The sequence below is a fragment of the Myotis myotis genome, unplaced genomic scaffold (genome assembly GCF_014108235.1).
Source record: "Myotis myotis isolate mMyoMyo1 unplaced genomic scaffold, mMyoMyo1.p scaffold_m19_p_16, whole genome shotgun sequence".
NCBI classification, from domain to species: Eukaryota; Metazoa; Chordata; class Mammalia; order Chiroptera; family Vespertilionidae; genus Myotis; species Myotis myotis.
In genome coordinates, this window is record NW_023416320.1 from 44,328,931 (window position 1) to 44,353,461 (window position 24,531).

General features: G+C 46.9%; 1 protein-coding gene across 4 annotated transcripts in view; it reads left to right on the top strand.

Annotated features, from left to right (window-relative positions):
* Nucleotides 1-24,531, top strand: part of NSMCE2 (NSE2 (MMS21) homolog, SMC5-SMC6 complex SUMO ligase) — a 244,544-nt gene that overhangs the window by 197,652 nt on the left and 22,361 nt on the right. The window lies entirely within an intron of this gene.

The window sequence follows — 24,531 nt, forward strand, 5'->3', positions numbered from 1 at the left end:
CTAAACAAAACCCCAAGAACCAGCTGTCAGCCGGCTGGGATCTCAGAGCTGGAGTTGGTACAGAGTTTCGATTATAGAACCTAAACAAACCAGATACCTACTTTCAGCAGCTGAGGCCTCAGAGCTGGAGCCAGAGCTAAAGCTGGCCCAAAATAAAAAAGAAAAAGAAAAAAAAAGGAGCAGTTGGGAGCTTCAGTCCCAGCCTGAAAACAGCCCTCAGCCCCTCACCCAGACTGGCCAGGAACCCCAGTGCGGACCCCCACCCTGAAGGGTGTGTGACCAGCTGCAAACAGCCATCATCCCCTCATCCAGGCTGGCCAGGCACCCCAGTGGGGACCCCCACCCTGATCCAGGACACCCTTCAGGGCAAACCAGCCGGCCCCCACCCGTGCACCAGACCTCTATCCTATATAGTAAAAGGGTAATATGCCTCCCAGCACCGGGATCAGCGGAGCCACGAGGCCTCCTGGCACTGGGATCAGCGTGACGGGGGCAGCGCCCAAACCCCCTGATCGCCCTGCGGCTCTGTGTGTGGCGGGGGTGGGGCCACAACCTCTCTATCAGCCCTGCTCTGTTCCTGACAGGGGAAGGTGCCCCAACCCCCTGATCGGCCCTGCTCTGTGCCTGATAGGGGGAGCTCCCCAACCCCCTGATCACCCTGCGGCTCTGTGTGTGACAGGGTGCGGCGCCCCCCACCCCCAACCCCACAGGCCCTGATCTGTTTGTGACGGGGTAGAGCCATAACCTCCCCATCGGCCCTGCCCTGGGTGTGACAGTGGCGGTGCCCCAACCCCCTGATCCGCCCTGCTCTGTGTGTGACGGGGCGGTGCCCCAACTCCCCTATCTGCCCTACTCTGTGAGTGACGGGGGGGAGCTCCCCAACCCCCTGATGGGCCCTGCTCTGTGCGTGACGGGGGGGAGCTCCCCAACCCCCTGATGGGCCCTGCTCTGTGCGTGACAGGGGGGAGTTCCCCAACCCCCTGATCGGCCCTGCTCTGTGCGTGACAGGGTACGGAGCCCCAACCCCCCTGATGGGCCCTGCTCTGTGGGTGACGGGGTGGCGCCGCAACCTCCCCATTGACCCTGCCTTGAGTGTGACGGGGGCGGTGCCCCAACCCCCCAATCGGCCCTACCCTGAGCGTGACTGAGGGTGGCATTGCAACCTCCAAATCTGCCCTGCTCTGTGCATGACAGAGGGCGGCGCCCCAACTCCCCAATCGGCCCTGCTCTGAGCCCGACCAGGGGCTGCACCTAGGGATTAGGCCTGCCCTCTGCCACCCGGGAGCAGGCCTAAGCCAGCAGGTCGTTATCTCCCGAGGGGTCCCAGACTGCGAGAGGGCACAGGCCGGGCTGAGGGACCCGCCCTCCCCCCCTAGTGCACAAATTTTTGTGCACCGGGCCTCTAGTAATAATAATAATAGACTAACCATACCAAGTGGTAGCAAGGATATGGAGTATCTCACTCTATAGATAGCTGTGGGAATGTAAAGTGTTACAACCACATCAAAAAGCAATTCAACAGTTTCTTTAAAAGTTAAATAGATACCTACCATACAACCCAGCCACCCCCTTCCTAGGTGTTATACAAAAAGCATTGGAAGCATATGTCCATACAAAGATTTCTACTGTACAGATGTTCATACAACTTTATTTATGACTAGAGGCCCGGTGCACAAAAGTCGTGCAAGAGTAGGCCTTCCTTCCCGCAGCTGCCAGCACCGGCTTCCCTCTGGCACCCAGGACCTGGGCTTCCCTCCGGCTGCCAGCAGGCACCCAGGACCCAGGCTTTCCTCACAGCCCTGGCTTCATCTGGAAGGTCAGGTCATCTGGTCTAAGTAGCATATTACGCTTCTATTATTATAGATTGTTCAAAACTGAATACAACCCAAATGTCTATCAATTGCTGAATGGATAAATATTGAATGGCAAAACAATGGAGTATAATACTATTCAACAAAAAAGCAGAGACAAAACTATTCATACATGCAGCAAGGAACTAAACAAAAAAAGAGCATATACCGCATGAGTCTTTATATGAACTTTTTACAATGCAAATTGGCCTAAAGCGGCAGAAAACATCAGTTATAGCCTGCAGGGGTGGGGGAGGGAGCTCTGGAAGAGAGGGATTACTCGGCTCAAGGAAAATGGATATGTTCACTATCCTGATTGCAGTGATGGTTTCATGGATGCATACATGCCAAACATCAAATTGTACACTTTAAATTTTAGTTCATTGTATGTCAATTGTACCTCTAAAAGGAGCAGGACAGGAAGCTACTTAAATGTTCATTGTTAGGGAATTGACTAAAAATTCTGGATGCCTAGAAAACAGAATATTAAGCAGCTACTTTTAAAAATGAAGTCAACCTATATGTGTCATTATGAAATGATACCCCAAAATATTATCGAGGTTAAATAGCAAAGGTGCAGAACAATGCACATTAACGTATGATCTCTTTTGGGGTGAAAATAGGCATCATATGTGTGTGTATATAAAGTATGTATGCACAAATATGGTGTGTGTGGTATTTGTGATTTCTGGAAGCATATGCAAAAGCGTAACCGTGCTCATTTCTGAGGATTGGGATTGTGGGTTTGTGGACAAGGGAGGGAGGCTTGTACTTCTCATTTTATTCACTTGTGTTGAAATTTTTAACCATATGTGTGCACAGTTCTCTATAAGTTTAGAAAGAAAACTTGATTTAAAAAGATAGAAAAGGAAAGACAACAAAAAATTGAGAATTGTCAATTGAACTATAATTGCTCATTGAATAATTACCAATTGAAAATTATAATATAATATAGTTAATATACTAGTATAACCCAGTTTGTTTTTATCCTTTGAATTGTTATAGAATATCACCTTTATAGAAGACATTAAAGATTATTCTGGCTTAAGAAATTGATTTTATAGGTTTGTCCCAAAATACTAAAATATTTCGTGTTTCATTTCTTGATCAGATTGAATTAAGAGAGTATTATTTTTTTCAAAAGGCCCTTTAAATTGAGCTAAAAAAAAATAAAAACTTTTTAGTAGTGTGTGAGAGCTACAGCCTTATTGCAGGAGAACAAGTACAGATCTAAGGAGGTTAGAAGTATTTTCCATGCAAATATCGGATACAGAATATAAGGAAATGAAAGGCGTTGAAAGTAAGATTTCTTTAGGAATATTATAGACCTGAACATTTGACCTGAAAGATCCCATTTCTCCAATATGGTAAAATTGTTGAAGGATTTAAAGGCAAAACCATATGTAGTAAGTCATCAGTTACCAAGAGGATCATCATGAATGGGTTTTCAAAGACTCTACTGTCTCTAAATGGGTCTGACTAGATTGATGAATCAGTCTCCTGGGACTCCCTTTGAATCTTTTGAGATTAGTGTGGATTAAAGAGCTCCTCCTCAATAAAGGATTGCCATATTCCAGAACTATCATAATTATGGGTGAGGTTTCGCCTGCACAAGAAAATACATTTTTTAAAAACTAGACTAACTTTTGAGGAAATAGCACAGGCCAGTTTTCCCAGTGGATAGTCACTCTCAAGAGGCAGACACCACTCAAAGGCTGGCTCTTTTCTGCAGATTCTTTTGATCACTTGTTATCACATTGAAACTGATGGTCAGAATCATGTCCACACGTAGCATTTTCTAAACCTGATTGTAGGAACCTTTATGATACATCTGTCTGTAGAGCAGATTCCTAAATGATTTATAAGACATGTGTTAGTGCAAGGGAGGTGGAGCGAAGTATAAGAACGGTGTTCCCCATTGAAGGGTCCTTTTCCATGCCTGTTGCATCAGCTTGTAGTGAAAATAAAATAACTGTGTATAAAAGCATGTGGGGAGCTATGAGCATGTAAATGACTGAGCACCTTGAGGGCTGGGACCGGGTTTTGTGACAGGCACAAGGAGAGTCTCAGTGCATGTTTTCATTGGAGAAAATCTGAACACAGCCTTCTGGTTTGGGAACGTGGTTTGTTGCAAAGCCAGAGGTGGTGGTGAGTAGTTCTCTTGTGAGAGCCCAACTCAGGGGTGTTCAAACTGTGGTCTTGAGGATCCTCCGTATGATTCAGAGGCTGGTGCACAAAATCTGACTCTCACTGGTTTCTGGCGTGACTCACTGATAGCAGTCTTCCTCGGTGCTTCATCAGAAACAGGGTCAGCCTTTCCATTAATCCCAGTGGGCTGCGTTTCCATTTTCTGGTGTTTTTCTTTTCAGTGTCAGAGAAGGTGTAATTTTTAAATGTTATAGTTAAAAATAGCATCCAAGGTCATCGAGTCCCAACCCTCTCGCAGATGAGGAAATGTCTGGTTACTGCTTCAGTGGGACCCACGGGCAGGTCTCTGACCCCAGCTCAGTGCCTTCTCTGCTACCCACCGTGTGTGCCCTCAGTCCGCAGACCTAAGAAGTGGGAGGGGCATTGTCCAGTCTCACCCCACATTGAGCTGTGAGCTGTGAGTTTAGACCCAGAGAAAACTCCTGAATCATGTCACAGCAACATCAAGGAAGGTTTCCTCTCTCAGGCCTGTCTCACCTGGGAAACCAAGTCGGAGGTGTCAGCAAGACCAGCCTGGCCTCGTCCGCAGCAAGGCATCCGTTCTTGCTGGTGATCTCGGGAAGACAAGGATTGAGATGTTTTGGGGGAGTGGGTAAAGGCCTGGTGCAGCCTGGCTGCTGTGCCCCAGGTCCATTCAGCCGCTCCCACCACCGGCGCCCTCAGCCATGAGCGGCTGGCTCTGTCAGCCTGGCTCTTCCTTCAGAGCTGCCACAAAACCTTTGAATTGCCATTGTCTTTGATATCCTGTTTCCTTTCATTTTAGTTCACAAGAACACTTCCTTTTGAACAAATAGCGTGCTTGGCTTACATTCGGAGCTTGGTGTTTAGGTTGATTTCTACTTGGGACCCACATCTGCCTTTGTTGATAGACCACCTCGTTGCCAGATGGTGTTACTCTGCAGCCACACACCTGTCTGAGTTGTTCCCTGGACAAACTGAGTGCCCGCAGGCCCTTCTTTATCTGTGGCCCCATAGAGTGGTAACTAACCAGTGTGGCCTCTGGGACCAGACTTATTAGCCGTAGGACGTTGGGTGAACTCACCTCTCTGTACCTCAGTTTCCTTGTCTGTAAAATGGGAATGGTATTTGTAAACTGCAGAGTTGTGGTGAGACACGTTGCACATTGGGTTTATCCACACAGAGTGCTCACTTAGCACAGGGCCTGGAACACGTGCGTACTCAGTAAAAGGGAGGTGGGGGTGGAGGTAGTAGTAATAGTAAGAGTGGTTGTTATTCCCACTTTACTCCAAGCGCCTCCCAACAGAACCAGCACTAGAAGAGCTATTGACGTTTGGGCCAGCGCGGGTGGGAGTTAGCGCTGATAGTGGGTGAACTGAGGGGGAGGGATAATGACAGAGAAAGGGCGGGAGTGGGCATCTTTCAGAGAGATGGAAATAAAGCTGCCCTCTCGCTGGGGGAAACAGAACTAGCTTTGGACCCACCCTGAAGTGTGGAGATCGAATCCTCTGCCCTTTTGATCATCTTAAACCTCAGGGAAGAAGGCTAGTCCCAGAGGATCTCGGATCCTGCTCTGAAGGTTGGAGCATCCATGGACCAGATGATACGCTTGCCTCTGGAGGAGTCTAGGTCTCATTCCATGGCCAGCGACGTTCATTTCTTAACCCTTCAACATATACTTCGTGCTAGAATTTAGATCTACCCCTTAGAGCAGCAGTTCTCAACCTGTGGGTCACAACCCCTTTGCCGGTCAAACAACCCTTTCACAGGGGTCCCCTAAACCCATCCTGCATATCAGATATTTACATTATGATTCATAACAGTAGCAACATTACAGTTATGAAGTAGCAACGAAAATAATGTTATGGTTGGGTCACAACATGAGGAACTGTATTTAAAGGGCCAGAAGGTTGAGAACCACTACCTTAGCGTTTCACACCTCAACGAGAAGGGACGGGAGAGAACCTCTGGGTTTCAGATGTAGGTGAGCAGTAGTCATCCTGACATTGGCTCTAACGAAGGGGCGGCCGTGGGCGCTCACCTCTCTGGGCCCCATCTGGAAGGTGCAGGGTTTGCACTGGATGGCCACAGACCTCTTTCAGTGTTAATGTATGACTGAGTCCACTAAGAGGAAACCCAGGCCTTGTTCCCATTATGCACTAGGTTTTTGTGTTTTCCTACAGATACTGTGAAAGAGGTGGTAAAATGTCCTTGATTAAGGCAGAAAGTTGTCTCATAAGTTTGAACGAGTCACAAGACTTCTATGGCTGTTTCCTCGCCTTTAAAATGGTCATCAGGACCCAGGGCCCTCCCTCCGAGGGCGCCTGTGAACATTTGATAATAAAAAGATTGTAAACCACTGTGTAAATGTCAAGTGCCATGTGATGGGAAAGGGTAGCCTTGGAGAGGGGAGGGAAACCCAGGCTGCGAGAGATGAAAACCCTAATTGCCCTTCTTCCTGAGGTTTAAAAACATGCATTTTCTTCTTCGCTTTGTAGCAGAAAACAACCAAGTTCTTTCTATACACTTTCCTATTGATGCTTTATGATAGCAAGTTTGGGGGACTCCCAAATCTGACCATGTTGTGAGAAGGTACTTCACTGTTTCAGAACTCAGATCCCCTTGCAAGGAATTTAGAGGAGCTTACTATATTTCAGATTCTAATCAACAGTAGAGTTGCAGCGTAAAGCTTGGTCCACATTTTGAAACCACAAATTTATTTGCAGGGATAAAACTTGGAAAGTTTAGAGAACAGGGAAGGGGCGGCGGGGGAAGAGAGCAGGGAGTAAGTCTCTCTTACAAGCCTCTGTCCGCGACAGCCTTTGCAAGGGCAAATAATATTTCCATATTTCATTTATTTGGCGCCTTTCCTTCAGGAGATCAAAGCTGCTCTGTGGACTCAGTCTATTTAATGCTCACACATTCTTGCCTTGTAAGTGGCTCTGTCATCCTCAGTCCACTGACATGGAACCTACAGCCACTTATGAAAACTAGCTCTTCAAGGGCACAGACACCAGAAACCCACATGAAGAGAGCTGGATTCCAGTTTTCTAAATTGTATTTATTATTCTCTTCCCATTTGTCTGAACCCCTAAGTAAAGCAGATCTGAGGATTCTGTGCCTACTTCTGTCTCCCATCCACCGATCCTTCGAGCATTGGCGGGTTTGCTGGTCCTTCCCATTCAGCGTCAGGTAGTCTAGAAAATTCGACCTCAGGTGCATTAGCTCTTGAGGTCATGTTTGCAGTATTGTGTAATTTATGGAGTCACATATATCTGTTCGGCTTGCTCTGTGAACTTCAGTTTTCAGTAAGATGTGATAATAGTGCTTGCATCAGAGCCGTGTCCGTGGAATGAGGCAGTGTGTGTAACACGCTTGCACAGGGCCTGGCTCCCACAGTCAGTTTCACTACATAAGAGCGCTCATGTGATCAAGCTGGTGGGTCTTGGGTTAGCTCTTCCCTTGTTCAGAGACTTTCACTGAATCTTTAAGCCGTAGCCAAGCAGACCCAGAAACATTGCAGATTCTCTTTTAAGAGAAGCTTGGCCTGCCCAGCTGGCTTGGCTCAGTGGCTCAGCGTCGACCTATGAACCAGGATGTCACGGTTCGATTCCCTCTCAGGGAACATGCCCAGGTTGCAGGTTCAATCCCTGGTGTGGAGCATGCAGGAGGCAGCCGATCAATGATTCTCTCTCATCATTGACGTTTTTATCTCTCTCTCCCTTCCTCTCTGAAATATATATATATGAGAGAGAGAGAGAGAGACAGAGAGAGAGAGAGAGAGAGAGAGAGAGAGAGAGAGAGAGAGAGAAGCTTGGCCTGCTGCTCCGTGAGCATGCTGCTGTCTGCCTCCCCTTTCGCCATTCCCTGTTGACCACGGGAAGCTTGCTCAGAGAGGAGTTCCTGCACTTTAGCTTGGATTTCTGTCAGAACAAGGTTACCTCTTTACTTGCCCTGTGAGTCTTATGAACTGTTAGATTTCAACATTTTCTGGGTTCTCATAAAAGTGCTAAGCTACCATGCAATCCGCTTGGAAATGGTCCACAGTTTGGGTTCTCAGAGGGGAGGTGGAAGATGACCTAATGGGTTTTGGAACTTGGAGAAATTGTCTGAATGGAACACTAAACTGGGACTCCAATGTCATAAGCCTTTATTGCTGCCAGTGACCTTTGTTCCCGTGTGTGTGTGGGGGGGGGGGGGGGGGGGGACACATACAGAAATCAAGTGTCCTAGGCCTCAATCCAGGCCTGTGGAATGAGAACCTCCGAGAGTGGACCTGGGAATCTGGATATATTTCTAATCTCGTTTTCCTTGTGGTTCTGATACCCAGCCCAGCTTTGGGACCACTGCCCGAGGCCATTTTCCAGAGAAGACTAGGCCTGGGAAGTGCCTCCTCCAGGATCCCATGCTCGGTTGGTGGCAGAGGCAGCCCAAAGCCCAGACCTCCGTCCCCGTCAGTTAGGGTTCTTCCCACCCCACCCCCAGAAGCCGTCTATCCGCTTTCTCACCTGTGTTACAGAGATAAAGACTTCTGACCCTGGGGAGCCACTGTGAGGGTGAATGAAAGGGTGTGCAGTCACCTCCTTCTGTTTTGTAGGCAGCGGAGAGGGTCTAAATGAAGCCGTTTTGCAGAGGCCTGAGTCATCTGGTGATCACTGTCATCTGAGCGCGTGCGCAAAGCCGATGATGGCCCAGCACTGCGGGCTGCGCTACGGGAGTTACCCAGAGAATGGTCTCTGCTCTTGAGAACAGCCTCTGAGGCAAGGGACGTCAAGGTCATTCTCACAGCTACAGAACAGCACCATTAGGCAGAGAGGACAGGGGATCCAGTGTGTGAACTCAGAGAATCTAGACTTCCAGCCCAGCCTGTATCCCTGGCCTAGAGCAGTGAAGGGCTTTGTCTCTGGCCATATAACAAGTTGGACCAGAGTTCTCCCCCGGCCTCCCTGAGCTGGAGCTGAATCGGTTTCCTCAAGGGTCGTTGTGCAAGGGTGTCCATTCTGTTGAATCCGTGAAGGCTTTAGCTGGCGTTGACATTTCAAGGACATCTTGAGGTGAGGCCTTTAGAGCTTGGGATGTAGCATAGGGATGCTGGGCAGAGTGTGTTTGAGAAGGATTGTGTTCTCTATCTAAAAAAGGTTATGAAGTATCTTGAAGCAACCTAGAAGCAGTGGATAAGGTTCTTGGGGATGTTTTGTCCTGCCGAGGGAAGTCAAGGTAGGGCCCTGAGTTTTGAGCCAAACCCTCAAAAGTGCTGCCAAAAAAAGGAGTGAGCCCGGCTGGTGTGGCTCAGCGGTTGCACATCAACCCAGGAACCAAGAGGTTACCAGTTTGATTCCTGGTCAGGCACATGCCCAGGTTTCGGGCTCAGTCCCCAGTAGGGGGCATGCAGGAAGCAACCGATTGATGATGTATCATTCTCATCAATGTTTCTGTCTCTCTATCCCTCTCCCTAAAAAAAAATCAATAAAAACATATATTTTAAAAAAGGAGTGGGACAGGGCATGATGGAATGGTGGGTGGTGGGAAGCAGCGCTGGAGGGTTAAGAAAAATCTTTTTTCTCATTTCTTGATGACTGTCATGTGCTGAGCTCCGGATTTAGCATTTTACTCAAAATGTCTTTATCCTCGGAGCAGTCCTAGAAGGCAGGTGTTTTTCCCCTTACAGATGATAAAACCCTCAGGAAGAGTGGGGGCTTGCTAAGGGGACTGAGGGAGGCAGTATTAAGCCCATGTTGTCTCCTTTCATGAGGCCTCTCTGAGGCTGTAGGGAGGAAACATAGATAGCCAGGAGGTAACTAAAATTTTCATTTTTGATAATAAAGAAGGAAACAAAATGGGAGGTATTTCACAGGATGGAGGGGTTTGGGGGACAATCCAAGCCTATGCAGTGTTCTGAATTATGCTGAAGGTCAAGTGGAAAATGACTAGAAGTCGCTTATTTGGCAAATCATTGGCATGGTGATGTGACCCAGTGGGAGAAGAGGAAGGATCACAGAAGAAAGATAAGCATATGTCATATATAATAAAGGCACTTATGATTGAGAACCAGGCATTGCTCAACCAAAGGGGAAAGTGCAAAGTGGATAGGTAGTTTCGTGTGTCATCTGAACAGATAACATAGTGGCACTGATGGAGGTAGGTACACAGGAAACAGCATTTATGGCCCTGTGTGCATATGGCATTAACCCAGGCACTAGAACAAGGAAGCAAATACACAGGACTAGGAAAGTGACAAGCTAGGAGCGGCCGTCTGTTATCACACGGCACCTTGTCACCCGGAGAGAAGAGCAGGGCCCCACTGCCAGTAGGAATGGCTATTGAAGTGGTTTTGAAGGAGATATGAAAGGCAGGGTTGAAGCAGAAAGCAGAAGTAAACACATCCCATATCCTGGAGGCTAAGGGAAGGGGAAAGAAAAGAGACCTGTTGAGCGCTTTATGATGTGCTGAGTACATTAAATAATCATTGAATTAAGTTAAATTAGGTATTGGGTTAAATGCTCAATCCTCACAGCAGTCCTGCCAGGTAAGTGTTGCCCATTTTACAGGTGAGGAAACTAAGGCTCTGAGAGGTGGTGACCTCCCAGAGATCAGACAGCGAGGGGAGGCAGGGTTTCCCTGGAGCTGTCTGAGCCCCTTGGCCCTCCCACACTGCATGCCGCTGCCTCCGTCAGAGTGGGGGAGGGGCACCGGGGCCCTGGTCCTGTGCAGTCAGAAGCCCTGAGAGGATGGTGAGGATCAGAATGGGTTGGGAGACATGGTGAGGATGCTGGGGTCTTGTTGAGTGAAACTGGTACAGAGTAAAAGTGGGAGAAGTTGAGGTGACCACAGGGAAATTCACATGGCTGGTTCACAGTTCTGTTTTCCATGTGTGACATTTTACTGTCTGGAGCACAGATGATTAAGCATTAGCTGCATCCAACTCACTCTTTGGGGAAATGTGAGTTTCTTTTTTGCAAATCCTTTCCAAGACTTGTTTCAGTCTACATGGGAATGGGTTGGGCTTCCAGGTTGGTGCATCTTCAAATAGTAGTGCCAGGAAACACACCGGCTCCCGTGTGCGCTTTTAACAGCTTCAAACGGATGGTCCTGTTGGCATCATAGACCTTCACACCAGCAAGACCTCTGGGAGCTGTGGGAACCCTCACTAATACCATGATTTGCCAATCTCTGTCCAATAATGTCCCCGGCTGTGATCGCCTTGCCCTTTTCCACGACCGACGGGCTGCTTAATGTTTGTGAAATGATGGGTTTGTATGAACTAATTGGTAGAAGTCTTTGAAAAAATAATTATAACTTGGGAAAATGGGCTTAGTGTATATGAGATGTTTGTAATCTTGAAGGCTGAAAAGAAGAGCAGGCAAAGGTTTTGCTTCAAAAGTAGGGTAAGTGTCCCTGCCATAGTAAGAAGTCTGTTTCTTCTGGGAAAACAAATTCAGCAACTGATTTAGTATCTGTTACTGTTGCTGACTTGCAACCCTACCCCCTTCTAAGCATATGACAGGTCTAAACAGAATTCTGCTTTGTAGTCCAGTGACTTTTGGAAAATAATGCTGTGATTATAAGGTTCCCCAAACACACTTTTTAAAGTGTTGGTAATGAGCACATTGCACCTACCTGCGCTGCTTGGGTAACCATCTCTGTTGCTCAATTTATGCTTAATATTGGTCAAAGTGAAGCATGTTTTCATCACTTGAAATTCAGATTTTATTTGCTCAGTTACTAATGGCCATTTATTTCTGTAACATAAACTAGGATGTTATGCAAGTTTGGTTTGCAAATAGGTTGACTCTTGAACGCAACAGTTTACTTTGAGATCAGCACGGGGAGTCATTTGAGTTGACTCCCTAAATAGTCATAAAACCTTCTTTGTTTTTAACGTAGTCTGGTTCCTCTCAGGGTAAAATGTTGATAGTGATTGGAAGGATAGAGGATTTAAAACTGGAACGGGTGTTTGAGACTATAGAATCCACCTCCCTTACCCTTCTCATCCCTTTATTTTTCAGGTTAGAGAAAGAACAAGGTCAAGAACAAGAGCAGCTGTGTGGCCTGTCACATTGGTGACAGAGCCGGGAACTTTCACTCATTCCGGTGCACTTGCCACCAAAGTGCTATTTTCTTGTCATTGGCAAACAGTTGATTTAAGGCACTGTGTTTTTGTACCCTCGATATTAGTTTGGGGGAGGCGGGGGGGGGGGCCTTTTATATAAAAGCTCTTAAAAATCTTTCTCATACAGTCAGATCAACAGAACCCAAAAGTGTCCCCCAGCCAAATTTCCCCAAGTGTCCTTTGCTTATATTTTCTTCTCACTGTTCTTTGGAAAAGCTGTATTCCTTTCACACTTAGGAATAACCAATCTTATTTGCTCTGACAGCGGTGTGCAAACATCTGTTGCATCAAAAGTCCCACATGGAGTCAACCACCAATGATCCTTTTCTGAATGTCACTAGCAGTGGCAGCAAACATTTCATCAGAACCTCAGAAGCAGTGCAGAGAGGAAAAGGAAAATCAGGTTAGCAATTAGCTAGTTAATATTGTACAAGCTGAAAGCCTGCATCGTAAAATCCTGAGTGCAGTGAACGCTGCTTTCGAATCAGGCTGTCTGTCCCTTCCAAGCACAGTGCCTGTCAGCAGCAGGGTTTTAGGTGAAACTTGTTACCGGAGTAATAGACACAGTGTTGACACTGTGATGGTGACACTGAGTGTCTATGGAAAAGGACTTTTGACAAGGACTGAGTCAGGCCATCGTGGTGTTTATGAGATCTTAGGATCTGAAACCAGACCACAGGTTTTGAGAGGATTCTCTGAAAATGTGTTCTAGCTCTGGCCCTGAGTTTACACGTGGATGAACAGCAGGGATGAGCAGACCCGCTGGGGAGAGCACAGAGTACTCGTCACAGCGTCTGACTTACCTGGAAAATCTGTCAGTGTTTCATGTTTGTAATCCTCTATGGAAACAGTTTTTAATGTGCCCTGATGCCTTGTTGCTGGGGAAGAGCCCTGTGGAGCAGTATGTGGTGTCGTCCTGCTCTGCCTGCCTTGCATCCCTTCCCTGCCACCTTCCTCTCCCCCCGCCCTCCACCCAGGCACTCGAGTTCCAAGTGCACCTGGACCCCTTGCCTACAGGACTAGCAGGAGCTCCTGCGCCCCTGCTTGGAATGGCCTGTCTCCTTGGAGTTCACTGTTGAAGCTCATGGCATTTATCCCGCTGTGTTTCAATGGCACCACTAGACGGGGGGCCTGTTAAGGCAGGGCTCTGTGTCACCCATCTTGGTGTACACAGGGCCACCATCCTGCCAGGCCCTCAGTAAATGGTCCTTTCACTGGGTGCTGGGTAGATGGGCTGGATTGCAGGCAGACCAGCTCCTATCCAGCTTACATTTTAGGAGGCATTTAATAAGTAATAATAATAATAATAATAATAATAATAGTGTAATATCAGAAAACCTGACTTTAAAATATTTTTATCGCTTACTTTATTGGGCTGGACATATAGGGTATTGGTACATGTTATTGGCGTGCCTGCTCTTAAGCCCCCCTCCTGAAAATGGAGGCACATCAAACATGCTTGCTCTCACGTCCTTGCCCTTGCTCATCCTACCTCCTTTTCCTTCAGGATCCCTCCCACTGGAACTGTCCCTCCCACTGTCAGGCTCAGAAGCCTCCCTATGAGCTCCCCTGTTCCCCCAAGCTCATGGCTGTGGTCGTGGGCTCCGCACACCAGGCTATGGTCGTGGGCTTACTTGTCTGTTTCAACCCCGGCTCTGCCTCCTCTGTGCTCAGGAAGCCATGGTGCTCAGCAGACATTTGCTAAAGAAACTTGCATGAACCATACCGGGGGCTCCCGAATGAGGAAGAGAAAAAAATTTCCTTCAAGTTTTAGTCCTGACCCTAGGAGACCGTCAGCCTCCTACACGGCAGACCTTGAATACGGCACGGAATGAACCTTCGTTAGGGCTGCAAGTTTCAGTTACTGCAGAGCTGTGGGCATGCTGCTCACGGTCACTGGGAAACCAGGCTCTGACGGGAAGGCCAGCGCTCGTTCCCGGGTGCCAAGTTCCCTCGCTATCTTTACATGAATTCTGAAAAGTACTGTCACTGAATTCCTTCTGAAAAACAAAAGAGGCCGGGTTTTTCGTACTCCCCTTTCGTTAGCGCTCAGCTCTGGCTCCGTTGTGAATGGAAGCTGGCTCGACTGTTCCGTTTTTCTCACTTGTTCTCACTCTGCTAGTCTTGATCTCTTTAGTGTTGAGTCATATTTTTGGAATGAAAAGAATCGGAGGCTTTTTGTTAGCTCCTTTACCATTGAATTTAGAATAGAGAACAATGATAAAATTAGACACGCCAGGCCTCTGTGTCACAAGTAACCTACTCTACTTTAGCTACCAAAAATCAGACCCCCTTTAAATAATTCCCAGCTCATTTGGACCGCTTTGGAAGGATGAATGGCCTTCCGTCTGCGTGAAGAAGACGGGAGACTCATTTTCCCCTCACGATGGGCCCAGCAGAGGCTTTCCTGGCAGTTAAAAATTTCCTTTTCTTAATCCCATTGCTTCTAATTACGACCCCATAATTAGTGCTAATTACCTCCCTGCGTAACTTCCCTCCCTCCGTGGTGCTCACCCTCCGCGTGCTGTCAGCTCTCCTCCTCCGTGGGCTCCGGAGCTCCTTGCTGCCTTTTCCCTCATGGGCTCCTGGCGGAGGGTCTCGGAGGAGAGACAGGCTTCCCCGCCCCCTAACCAGTTGCCTCCCCATATTGCTTTTTCTTTGTCTTATGAGAATCTTTAGCTGAGGAAGAGAATTGTAGTCAGAGAATTGCAGAGCCACAGTAAGCCTGGCCCTCGGTGCCTGCTCCCTGCTTACCGCACCCCCTAGGTCAGAGCCACACTCCGCACTGGAGACTGTGGCTCCAGCCGCATTCTGTGCTCAGGAAGGAAGTGATCCAGATCTTTTCCTTTTCCTCTGGAGCTGGTAAAGCCAGTTCTGAGAGCCCGTTTTCTTCTTTCTTTCTCCGTCCTTCCTTTCGTCTATTCTTTCACTTGCATCACGGCTGTCTGTGAGCTTATGGGTGACTACAGACGGTGCACTGGACCCCACAGGCTGTGAAGATGAAAGACAAGATCGTCCCATCACCTGCTTTGCCGCCCACCCCCCCGAAACTCGTGATGTTCTTCTTATTCATATGTTTTTGTCACTGTCTCGATGTGTTTATATTAGGTCTGTTCCTCTGATGAGGACAAAACATTTATCTCATCTTCATAGCATCCTAATGAAATAGGAACAAGACTGATGGCCGGCAGAAGATTTAGCACCCAGTTTACCAGAGAGCCCAGGGGTGCCTGGCCCAGCTGCCTGAAGTCCCTGCCTCTGGGTCTTGCACAGACCCCTTTCTGCAGAAGAGCTAGGGAGTGGACAAGATTTTGAAGTCATCAAGGACCACTTAGGATGGGGTCCCTTGTTCTGACCCTGAGCCCCGGCATGAGCCATGCACTCGGGATACAGAGATGAACAGAAGGGGTCCCTCTCCTTGCGTTGCTAACAGATTAGTGAGGGGCACCTCGGCATAAACAGAGAATTACTGAGAATGTGTTGAGTGCCTGGGTGGGGAGGTTCCAGAGGTGGGCGGTGGCCTTGGTAAATCCCTCTCTGGGGTCTCCGTTCTCTGCCTGGACAGAGGCTTGACACCCACAGCCAGTGCCTCCCGCCCCTGCCTCCCTGTCCTGCTGCCTCTTACTGTCTCCTGCCCTGGAATCTGAGCTTTCGGTGAGAAAGGAAATCGTCCCTCTTGATGACTTGGGTGTGGATAAGGAAAAGAGTAGATGTTTCATGCTAAGCACATTGTCAAGGGCTGTAACATCTGAAGGAGGAAGTTTTAGAAGTGTGATTTCTTCATGTTTACACAGTGAACAAATGACTCAGATCTAGTGTACACATCCACAAGAGCTGTGGCCTAAGCTGATCCCGGTTTTGAAGTCATGTGTCTTCTTTGCATGTGGGGAGTTTTAAAGAGGGAGGGAGGTGGGAGAGGAAGGAGGGCGTAGAGGCCAGGGCTTGTGCCTTTCCTTGTGGGATCGGAGACTTCCACATCCTCCTGCTTCTTTCTTCTTTCTCTCCTGCTCTCTTCCCTCTCCCTCTCCCTCTCCTCCTCCTCCTCCTCCTCCTCCTCCTCCTCCTCCTCCTCCTCTTCCTCCTCCTCCTTCTTCTCCCTCCTTCCCTCCCTCCCTCCCTCTCTCACTCTCTTTGTCTCTCATTTTACTTCTTCCTTCCAGTAGGCAGGGGTTTGGGGTTATATTTCCTGTTATGCTAACTTCAGGCAAGACCCTGAAAATAGAGGTCAGGGCCCACCACAGCGTGTGTGGCCTCCTGCCTCGTGGAGCAGCCCACCCAGATGGGCCCTGGGCCTGTCACAGGCTGGGGCTGAGCTGCGTTCTGGGTGGTGTGACAGGATGGTTGAGCCTCACTAGATTTGGGCTCTCACGCTTTGACAGTTTTAAATTTCTTCCATATTGATGGCACTTTGGGACTTGTTCTCCTTTTTTTAACACGACTACCATGGGCCACCATAAAGAAGAATTGTGCAGTGGGCCCAAAATAAATCTTGACACTCTGTTACAGGCAGGGAAATAAGCCTGTGTAATGGATACGTGGGCTCTGTGGCATTTTGTCACGGCCATGCTGCGTAGTCCTGGGGAGTGACTACTGATGAAACCTGGGGTCTGAGGAAGGGACTGTGTGTCGGGCATGACAGTCTCAGGACAGTGCTTCCCCTTCACCGCTCCTCATCCCAAAGATGCCTGCAGGTGCTCTTCATCCTTTGAGGATGGAAATGTATCATTTTAGATTAAATTGATCATTCATTTTGAGAAGCCTTACAAAACCAAATATGATATTAGTGCTAGTTTTATTCTGTTATTTAAGTATCTCATAGTCTCCAGGTATTACACTATTGTTGAACAGACATCAGAGAAGATGGAAGAGAAGATATTACATAAATTAAATTGTGATGTATTGCCTTTTTATGGAGCAGATAAGTTTGAAATATTTTTAGCTGTCATTCGGATGATACAGCTAGAAAATATCAGGGTTGGAAATAGTGTCATTAGCCCCTGTTCTTGACTCAAAATTGAAACGTTGCAGTTTTCAAGTTGAGCAATTATCATTTTTTAAAGTTCCTTTTTTAGTAAATGGTCTCTGGGCTTGATTTCATAATGTGTTTCAGTTTGACAAAGTGAATAAACAAGTCCGTCCGTCCTCATTGCCGTCGGCTCCGCTGACCTCATAAGTGTTACTTGGTCTCCTGAAGAGTACTAGATGTAAAATGTGCAAGCTAAATAATTACTTTTCTTTTTTTATGTATACATTTTTATTGATTTCAGAGAGGAAGGGAGAGGGAGAGAGACTCATCAATGATGAGTGAGAATCATTGATTGGCTGCCTCCTGGGATCCAATCTCATCCCGCACTGGGATCGAGCCAGCAACCCAGGCACATGCCCTGACTGGGAATCGAACCGTGACCTCCTGGCTCATAGGTGGACGCTCAACCATTGAGCCATGCCTGCCAGGCTAAATAATTACTTTTCAGAAACCTTAGAAATTTTCCTTAATTTCTCCATCTCCAGTTCACACCTACACTAATGATGTCTCCTGGGCATCATGGACTGCAGTATTCCATCAGATTTTCTTCCAGCCTTTTTTCTACATACTATTGTTAAGATGAATTAATCATATAGTTTCAAATTTCATTTTTTCATCTCATGTTATGACATAAGCATCTCCAGTGTTACAGATTATTTTCAATAACTATCAGTAGTTGTGAGTGGTGATGCCACAGTTCCCTTAAGTCCTCAGTCTATTTATTTTTTAAATAACTTTTTATTGATTCCAGAGAGGGAGAGACATAGAGAGATAGAAACATCAATGATGAGAGAGAATCATCAATTGGCTGCACACCCCACACTGGGAATCGAGCCCACAACCCAGGCATGTGCCCTGACCTGGAATCAAACTGTGATCTCCTGGTTCATAGGTCAATGCTTAACCACTGAGCCACGCCGGCTGGGCTGATAACTGATTATTATTGTACTTTCCTATGAACGTGGGTGGTTTGGGACAAAGAAATAGATTTAGAAGTGATCTAAAGACAGTGGTATAGTTTGTTTCTTGGAATATGACCTCTGTCATCTTGCCGTTTGGTGATTTGCTTTCGCACAGAAGTGGAACAGAGAATGTAGAGCAGAATGCCCTCCTCAGTGTGTTATGACTCCCTTTCTATAAAATTAGTAATTAGATCAAGGGCCAAGCTGCTAAAGACTTGCCTTCAAAACAGCCCTCTCTGTGTTCATCATATTATTACAGTCACCTTATAGACAGCACTATTCAAAGCATTCTCTTGTTTCCGCAGCCATCACTCAGTGAACATTTACTAAGTTCTTGCACCTTGCCTGGCTCACTGAGAATCTGAAGATAAGTAAGATGGAGTTCCTTCCCTTAAGGAATTCACAGTGTGACAGAGAAAATAGAGAATTAAACATATGATTATAGCACATGCAAAAGATAGGCTGGAGGCGAAGGAGGATTCACCTTTGCTTTGGGATTTCATAGAGGAAATTCTGAGTCTGGAAGGTTGGTCAGAGATTGCTAGGTGCAAGGCCAGCAGAGTGCACAAGAGCGTGGCCAGTGTGTGCAAACTAATTAGTTTAGGTGGACATGGGAGGTGGGGTGAGGTGGGAAGCAGTAGGAGATGAAGATGCTCTGAGCCATCTAATGAAGTCTTGTTGTCATGCTTAGGAGGCCGTGGTTTTAGAAAGATGGCTAGTTGTAGTAGAGAGAATAGATTGGGGAGAGACTCAGAGAGATGAGTAAAGAACCTTTTGCAATATTCTAAGTAGGCAGTTCTGGGGACTTGGGTTAGGGCAGCAGTGAGAATGAAGAGGAGGAGACAGCGTGAAGACAGTTTAAAGATAGAGATTGCATGTCTTAGCTACCTCGACGGGTGGTATCTACAACCCTCAAAAATAAAACGTACAATTAGCTCAATTGGCGTTTCTCATCTTCTGATCTTTGCTTGCTTCATACTCTACTGGGGATCTAAATAATTGCGAGTTGTGGACCTTCTCTGTGCGGGTGCTGCAGCTTTCCTATTATGTGGTTTTCTAGTTAATTGTTTTCTAAAGAAACAGAATGTGTGCATTAGATTTCCTGCTTTTGCTTGGTAATCTAGAGATAGTCATTAAATCTTCTCTTATAAGAAGTCTTAAATGCATGTACTGAATTTGGGGATATTTTTAGTATTTGTTGGCTTGAGATGGATATTCTATGACCATAAAAAACTGATTGGATATTGTCCCACTAGTAGAATGCACTGGGTTTTACTTATTTTAAAACCTGCATATTTTGGCATATGACAGATATGACAGCATTTAAGTAAGTGGAAGCAAATTATTACATGATGTCAGTTGAGGACGAAGCACATGCCTAAAACAACAGTAGGTAAATTAGTGAGTGCATGATAATGTGAACGGGTACATCTTATTATGATCGTCAGCTCATTTGGAGGAAATATTTTGAAATTCTTCATTCAGTGTGCTTTCAGGATCTTTAGTAGAGTGTGTCGAAAGAGCCATGGAAGTGAAAGCGGCCAGAAATTGAAAATGTTCATAGCGCTGTGTCAGCTAAACACAACTGAGCTAGCTTGGGCCTCACTGCGCCCTGGGGCATGAAAGAGCTCATCCCATTTAGAATCCTGGGTGGGACCATCTTGTCTTTTCTCTGGGTGATCCCATGGCATATCATTTTTATTGAATTGAGCGTACATATTGCATGTGCCCACTACATGCTAGCTAGGTCTGTGGGTATTCTGAGTAATAATGTTAAAAATCATACCTTTTTTTTTTCTATCTCTTGCACTATTCTAAGACCTTTCACACATTAACTCATTTAATTCTTATACAACTCTACGAAGTAGGTACAATTATTAGCTCCATTTTACATCTGAGAAGATTGAGACAAAGAAAGATAATGTAACTTACCCAAGCTGAAAAAGTGATGGAGCCGGGATTCCAACGCAGGCAGGCAGTTTCTCGAGCCCAGGTTCCTGAATACTGTACAACTGCCTGAATGCCCTTCCCTCTTCTTATCACACCCCCCTGGAGAGGCTGGCTTAGTCATCACTTTCTGCAGGAGGCTCACCTGGATTCCTCACCCCACCCACAGAGATCCTCTGGGTTACTTTCATACTTTGTACACAGCACATGTATTATTTCACTCATTGCACTGAATATAAATGTTTCTATGTGTCTCCTCTGCCGGACCCAATCTTAGTCCTCTTTGTATCCACGCCTGGCACTTGCGTAGTGTTTGGCACAGAGCAGATGTTCAACAATGCAACTTGAGTTGAGTTGGTTTGACCACTACACACTCAGTGCTTGTCCTCAAAGAGCTTTTGGCCTACCTGGAAAGGAAGCTCAATCCACATGCAACAATTGGATAATGAGGAAGTAAAAGCTAAAAAAATATGGTATAGGCAGTAGTTGCTGTGAGATTTCTAAAAAGGGAGACTGGCTTTAGTGATTGGGTAGAGATATCATCTCCACATACATACAATCTGAGATGGGAACAGCTTATAACCAAGAAAAGAGGAAGAACATTGATCAGAATGTTGACCTCAGGTGGCTAAGACTGAAATGCTCACATTTAAGGGGTAGCAGAGCTGCATCAGGAAATGTAGGTTGAAAGGCCCTTCTTTATGATGCAGTTCAGATATCAGCTCTTCGAAGAGACCAACACTGTCCTTTTCTGGGAGAGTCTTTCCATAGTATCTTGTGTATGCAGAGCCCTCACAAGACGGTGTGCATGACACGACTAAGCCAGGCTCTCGGGAGAGGTGTGATAAGAAGAGGGAAGGACCGTGCAGCAGTGAGGATCACAGCAATCTGGAATGTGGTCTCTAACACAGCCTGCCCATCCGTCCTACGTGGCTGAGCTCCCTGAGGGCAAGGACTGTTTTTTGCCAATACCAGGCATAGTGCTTTGGGCACATAGTGGTAAAAATAATAATAATAGCAATAACAATTTTATCAATATATAACATTTGATTCTCATAAAATATATATGATAAGTAACATTTATTGGACCCTATCTTCTAGCCATTGTTGTGATTGAATTGTAATAACTCAGTCTATTCTTGAACATCTTTGTTGAAACTTGATTTTTGGAATGATGCCGTCCTATGAAGGCTGTATCATCTAGGAAATTTAGTTCTGTAGGCCCTCTCTGTACATGACCTGCATCTTAATTCTGCAGAAGCCATTCACACCCAGCAGAGGCCTAGGTGCCAGAGAGTATTGGAAATAGGATTCAGTTCCCTCAATGGCAACTTGGCCCAACCAAACAGCTAGCATTCAGGACAGGCCGGGCCACCAGTCTCAGGAAGAAACCATGATGCAAACAAAGCTGGACACCCAGCAGTGCCATAGAGAGACCTCAAAGTCACACACACACACACACACACACACACACACACACACACACACACACACACCTGTACCTCTTTTCCCACTTGGAGTCTGAGATATGTCCAGGTTGACAGGTGGGCCTACTGGAGGCCCAGCTGTAGGTTACTGGGGAGGAGAAACAAGTCAGCAACTGGCGCAGACATATGTGCAGATACTATAACGAGAGAGTTTCAAACTTGGAATCCACGTTCTTTTGCACATTTAGGGAGGCCCCCAAACCTTCCGTGTACAGCTCAGCCTCTCCAAATAGGCTGTCCTAGAATAGTGCCAGCCCAAGAGTCTGGACAGCCCAGGAAGCATCTCAAGCAGGCAACAATATTTGTAAAGTATTTTCTTTATGTGCTACTAACCCTAAGAGAAAGGTGCTTTTAGAAAAACGTCCAGGCTTCCTTGAAAAAGCACACAGCCATCAGCTTGTGTTCCTAGCTGGCATGAAGCTGTCTAACTGGTGGCCAAAGTCAGGAGGCCTGAAGACAGACAAGTGACTAATACTAGGCTGTGTGTGGCCAGGACCAAGTGTATTTTCTGACCACAAGACCATGTCTGGAGTCTCCTTTGTAATCACCACATGGCCTACTGTAATTGTAAACCTTATATTTACTTCCTGCCTTTGACATGTAATTCAGGGTCCCAGGCTGCACCCCAAGCTGGGGTGAAATCCTCTGTCATTTGCCTAAAACCTATAAAATCATTGTTGTGTGAGGGTGTGTGTGTTTGTGGTTGCCACATCTGTCAACTATGTTAAGTATATCCTTATGAAAAATATGCCCACTCCTGCCTTGTTAGATAAAGCCCTTTACTAAATCAGATGTTTACTGAACACCTATTACTATATGCCAAGGATATTTTAGACTCCAGGAAACATCAGTGGACAAGACAACAAAGACCCCAGAGGGAGACTAAGGGAGGGGAGGGGAGGGGAAAAAGGAAGGAGACAGACAAAAACATAACTCACAGCTCGGACGGTGTGGCTCAGTGATTGAGCATGGACCTATGAACCAGGAGGTCACGGTTCGATTCCCGGTCAGAGCACATGCCCGGGTTGTGGGCTCAACCCCCAGTGTCGGGCATGCAGGAGGCAGCCGATCAATGATTCTCTGTTATTATTGATGTTTCTATCTCTCTCTTCCTCTCCCTCTCTGAAATCAATAGAAAATTATTTAAAAAATAAAAACAGCTCACAGATAAGTGCTATGGGTAGTGTCACAAAGGGATGTCACGGGGAATGCCTAGGTGGCTTCTTAGGCTGGGGCGCCAGAGAAGCCTCCCCGAGAGGTTACATTGCTTGGGCCTGGAGAGTGAGAGGGAGATGGTCAGAGAGGTGGGCTGCGTGGGCCACTGTGAAGAGTGTGCACCGAGTCTCGCCAGAAGGCTGCTGCATAGGCCCGGGCAGCAGGCCGCTGTAGTTTGTTCTAAGATGGAGTGGAAATCAAGAATCTAAATCCGGATTACGGAATGTAGCTCAGAAACTGTCCATAGAACTCGCTGATGTTTTGGATGAGAGGAATGAAGGAAAAGGAATAATCAAGAATAATTGCAAAGGCTTTGGTTTGAGCCATGAGGAAGATGATGACTGAGTGAGAAAGGCTGAGGGCAGCCCTTCTTAGCTCCTCCGTAACAGTCATAACTGACTAACCGTGAGCCTACATCTTGGGATCCAATAAACGCCTTCACCGCAGTTACATCACTGGGGAATGTTCATGGCATTTGGAATCCTGAACTGTTCACACTGCTTCAAGCATCCCCCTGGCTTCTCCCCTGTAGTGCTCACTATAGGACATCAAATGAATCACAGGAAAGCCACTGGCATCCCTCATGGGTCCTCTGTAAATGCCAGCTCCTGCCCAGGCCTCCCTCCTCGGCACCTCGCTGGGGCCGGGGCGCAGGCTTAGGTGGGAGGGTTCATCTGAGCTCTGCCCCACTGCTCAGAAGTTGGCAGCTGGCACAGACCAACAACATGCCTCTAATATGTTCGTGGCAAACAACAGGACCAGTTTTCTTGTTTTTCTCTTTGTAATCAGAAAAAAAGTTTGAGATCTCTTTAATAACAAACAACTTTGGGGAGTGAGGGGTGGCCCCCTGGTTTTAGTATTCAAATGAACCAGGCCAAGAAGATAGAGCCAGACATCGCTTGACTAAATCCCTGCCTGATTTGATCTGTATTTTTCCCTCCAATTTTCTAATACTGGGCTTATCAAAAAGTTGTGTCTTCGGGTCAGCTAAACTCGTGTAAGTGACATTTATTGCCAGAGGTGACCTTTTGTTAGCACGTTGTAGAATCCCAGCGTCAATATCACTTTCTATAAATACAGGTTTCGGGTGAGGGAATGTTCTATCTGGAGAGAAGTGTAGCTTCGGAGAACCTTTCTCCTTTTAGCCTGCTGGCCTGTGGGCTCTTACTCACCGCTGGCGCTCTTCCTCGGCTTACGCGTCAGACCTCCTTCCGTGATCACTCATGTTGGTAGCCACCTACGGTGCCAGTTCCCCACTCCGCCTTCCCTCGTGGTTGGCAGTGCATTTGACTTGTGCTTTCTTGCTTCCTCTACGTTTTGAAATTTAAAAATAGAAAATAAAAAACAAACCCACAGCCGTTCACGCTGGCTGAGCTCTGTAACTCATCTAACAGACTTTCCGGTGAAGTCCACAGTGTAACACATGCAGTCGGAAACCAGCCACTGGTTCAGAACAAGCCCTGCGAGGCGTGGACAGGGGTCACTCTCGCGGAGACGGTCAAACACACGCGGAGATGGGCAGTGGCCGCCCACAGGAGGCGGCTTGGAGAGCCAGCGAGAGAACGCGCCGCTCTGCTCCTGACTCTCCTCCTCTCCTGTCTGTCCCCTTTCCTGTCCCTCAATAACATCTAACAGAATAGAGGGGTTCTAAGACCAACAACTTAAAGAACCCCTGCACCACCTAACAGTCATTGCGTTTAGTGAATGCGTCCTCGCGCCTGGGGCAGTGCGAAGCGCACCACCTTCTCCATCTCTTCATTTTTGCAAC